We start from the raw sequence: 5,000 nt of genomic DNA on the forward strand, positions 1-5,000 counted from the left end.
AGTCAGTGTGCGAGGATTGCTGTTTTGCAAGTACATAAAAAATAGAGCCACTGCTGATGAGCTGGTCAAGATAATGGACAGTTTCCTCAAAGAACACAACCTTAAATGGGAAAACTGTGTGGGCTTTTGCTCTGATGGCGCACAGACCATGGCAGAGTCAAGAAACGGGCTGCAGGCTCTAATAAAGAGGGTTGCGCCAAATGCGCATTGGACACACTGTGTCATTCACCGGGAAGCACTCGCGTTAGGGCAGCTCAGCCCCGAACTCAATGAGGTTTTAACAGATGTTGTGAGCGCGGTAAATTTTATCAAAACACGAAAAAGTGGCACTTTTAATTTATTTATTATTGAACTTGATGCAAGTTATTTGATTTATTATTGAACTTGATGCAAGTTGTTTGATTTATTATTGAACTTGATGCAAGTTATAACACTTTTATTTGATTTATTATTGAACTTGATGCAAGTTATAACACTATTGTTTTATTTATTATTGAACTTGATGCAAGTTATTTTATTTATTATTGAACTTGATGCAAGTTATTCCACAGCTGCACAGTTATTTTATTTATTATTTAACTTGATTTTATTTTATGTTATTGAGTTTGAATGTATACAACTTGATGTTACTTGATGTTCAATACATTTGAAAATGTTAAACTTGGCATTAGCGATCTGTTGGGGCGATGGGGGCAGGTGGGTCTTGAAAACTCCCCCTTGTCCAAAGTGGGGGATGACAAAAAAAGTTTGAGAACCACTGGCCTAGACGTTGCTAGCATGCCATGTGTTTTTGTTTTTTTGATTGATTGAAACTTTTATTAGTAGATAGTACAGTACATATTTTGTACAATTGACTACTAAATGGTAACACCCGAATAAGTTTTTCAACTTGTTTAAGTCGGGGTCCACGTAAATCAATTCATGGTGCCTCGATGTGCATTGTTTACACAACGTGCGGTGCGCTACTTATGTCCGTGTCGTTTGGTACACCTCCGAACCGAAACGAAACCCCCTTACCGAAACGATTTAATATTAATACACGTACCGTTACACCCCTATTATATGTTAGGGGAAACCCCCGTACCGAAACGGTTCAATACAAATACACGTACCGTTACACCCCTAATATATGTTAGGGGTGTAACGGTACGTGTATTTGTATTGAACCGTTTCGGTTCGGCGCGCGGGTGTACCGAACGAGTTTGTGAGCAAAAGTCTTCACAAGCTGCTCTGCTTTCTGCCTCTGTCAAGCATTGTTCCACCCACACAACCATCTGATTGGTTACATACAAAGCCAATCAGCCGTGCGCATTCAGAGCAGCGGACAGCGTACTCTCCCCAAATTTATAAAAAGCACCTCCCAGTCACAACAACCATTACTAACATCTGTATGAGCCCGTTGACCTTCTAGAAACTTAAACTGCAGCTCAGCTTGCTCGCACTTCTGGCTTGTGGTGAAGGCTAATTAGCTTTTAGCGTAACGTGTGTGTGTGTGTGTGTGTGTGTGTGTGTGTTAGTTACATTAATCATTAGTAATGTAGCAGCCTAGTTTCGAATGGCAGGGTCCCTGCTATCACATGTTGATACAAATATAACATTTACATAATAAAAGTCAACTACAGGCTTCCCAAATACTGTTATAAATTAAGCATGATGAGTTGACTTGAAACTGTTTAATGTTGCACTTTTTATATGTAGAAAAAAGGTTTTGTCGTTTTATTTAATCACAGAAACATCTTGAGGCAGTTTAATGCGGATTAACGTGGGCAAAATTATTATAGTGTTCCCAATGTTAAAAGGATAAAGCCATTCTTTACAAATTTGGTAAATAGATAACCCAAACATTTATATTTTGTTGTTTTCTTACTGTAACGAAAATTAACTGAACCGTGACCTCTAAACAGAGGTATGTACTGGACTGAAATTTGTGTGTACCGTTACAACCCTAATGTATATACATATGTATGTATGCATATATATATCTGTGTGTATGTATATATATATATATATATATATATATATATATAATATGTGTATGTGTGTGTGTGTGTATATATATGTATGTATGCATATATGTGTGTATATATATGTATATGTGTATGTATGCATGTATATATATATATGTGTGTATGTATGCGTATATATATGTGTATGTATGCGTATATATATGTTTATGTATGCGTATATATATGTTTATGTATGCATATATGTATATATATGCATATATGTATATATATGCATATATGTGTATGTATGCATATATGTAATCTTGCATGGCAGCTCCCTCCATCAGTGTGTGTGAATGGGTAAATGTGGAAGTAGTGTCAAAGCGCTTTGAGTACCTTGAAGGAAGAAAAGCGCTATACAAGTACAACCCATATATATGTGTGTATACATGCATTGCTTTCCTCCTCTCTAAGGTTCTCATAGTCATCATTGTCACCGACGTCCCACTGGGTCATTATTGTCACCGATGTCCCACTGGGTGTGAGTTTTCCTTGCCCTTATGTGGGCCTACCGAGGATGTCGTGGTGGTTTGTGCAGCCCTTTGAGACACTAGTGATTTAGGGCTATATAAGTAAACGATTGATTGATTGATATATATGTGTATATATGCATATAAATGTTTATATATGCGTATAAATGCATATATATGCGTATATATGCATATATATGCGTGTATATATGTGTGTATGTATGCATATATATGTGTGTATGTATGCATATATATGTGTGTATGTATGCATATATATAATATGCATCTACAGGACTGTCTCAGAAAATTAGAATATTGTGATAAAGTCTTTTATTTTCTGTATTGCAACTAAAAACATGAACATGTCATACATTATGGATTCATTACACATCAACTGAAATATTGCAAGCCTTTTATTATTTTAATATTGCTGATTATGGCATACAGCTTAAGAAAACTCAAAAATCCAATCTCAAAAAATTAGAATATTTCCTCAGACCAAGTAAAAAAAAAAGATTTATAACAGCAAAACAATGGAGATGATGATTTATTTTTCCAGCATGATCTGGCACCTGTCCACAGTGCCAAAACCAGCAGTAACTGGTGTACTGACCATGGCATTACTGTCCTCCATTGGCCTGCCAACTCCCCTGACCTGAACCTCATAGAGAATTTGTGGGGTATTGTGAAGAAGAAGCTGTAAGACAGCAGACTCAATAATGCAAATGAGCTGAAGGCCGATATTGAAGCATCCTGGGCATCCATAACACCTCAGCAATGCCACAGGCCAATTGCCTCCATGCCACGCCGCATTGATCCAGTAATCCGTGCAAAAGGATTCCCAACTAAGTACTGAGTGCATCAATTGATATTTTCAAATGTTTAATTTTGTTTTGCTGTTAAAGATCTTCTTTTTTACTAGGTCTGAGGAAATATTCAAATTTTTTGAGATTGGATTTTTGAGTTTTCTTAAACTGTATGCCATAATCAGCAACATTAATATAATAAAAGGCTTGCAATGTATCAGTTGATGTGTAATGAATCCAGAATGTATGACATTTTCATGTTTTTAGTTGCATTACAGAAAATTAAGGACTTAATCACAATATTCTAATTTTCTGAGACAGTCCCGTATATGTATGTATGCATGCATATATATACATAAATATGTATGTATACATGCACATAAATGTTTGTATGCATGCATATATATGTATGTATACATGCACATATATGTATGTATGCATGCATATATATATATATATATATATATATATATATATATATATATATATATATATATATATATATATATATATATATATGTATGCATGCATATATATATATGTATGCATGCATATATATATATGTATGCATGCATATATATATATGTATGCATGCATATATATGTATGTATGCATGCATATATATGTATGTATGCATGCATATATATGTATGTATGCATGCATATATATGTATGTATGCATGCATATATATGTATGTATGCATGCATATATATGTATGTATGCATGCATATATATGTATGTATGCATGCATATATATGTATGTATGCATGCATATATATGTATGTATGCATGCATATATATGTATGTATGCATGCATATATATGTATGTATGCATGCATATATATGTATGTATGCATGCATATATATGTATGTATGCATGCATATATATGTATGTATGCATGCATATATATGTATGTATGCATGCATGTATATGTATGTATGCGTGCATGTATATATATGTATGCGTGCATGTGTATATATGTATGCGTGCATGTGTATATATGTATGCGTGCATGTGTATATATGTATGCGTGCATGTGTATATATGTATGCGTGCATGTATATATATGTATGCATGCATGTATATATATGTATGCATGCATGTATACAGTGCCCTCCATAATTATTGGCACCCCTGGTTGAGATGTGTTTTTTAGCTTCCAATTATTTTATTTTTTTTCTAAATAATATGGGACCTTAATGGAAAAAAAGAGAAAAATCCAACCTTCAATACAAGTGCATTTATTCAGTGGGGAAAAAATCCCACATAAAGAAATAATTATTTGACATCAAATAATGTGTGTCACAATTATTAGCACCCCTGGTGTTAATATTTTGTACAACCCCCTTTTGCCAACAAAACAGCACCTAATCTTCTCCTATAATGTTTCACAAGATGGGCAAAGACAGAAAGAGGGATTTTCAGCCATTCCTCTTTGCAGAATCTCTCTAAATCATCCAGAGACCTGGGTCCTCTCCTCTGTACTCTCCTTTTCAGCTCACCCCACAGGTTCTCAATGGGGTTGAGGTCAGGGGACTGAGATGGCCATGGGAGGAGCTTGATTTTGTGTCTGGTGAACCATTTCTGTGTAGATTTGGCCATATGTTTAGGGTCATTGTCTTGCTGAAAGACCCAGTGACGACCCAGCTTCAGCTTTCGGGCAGAGGGCAACAGATTTTGATTTAAAATGTCCTGGTATTTCAAAGCATTCATGATG

The sequence above is a fragment of the Nerophis ophidion genome, linkage group LG23 (assembly GCF_033978795.1).
Source record: "Nerophis ophidion isolate RoL-2023_Sa linkage group LG23, RoL_Noph_v1.0, whole genome shotgun sequence".
NCBI lineage: Eukaryota > Metazoa > Chordata > Actinopteri > Syngnathiformes > Syngnathidae > Nerophis > Nerophis ophidion.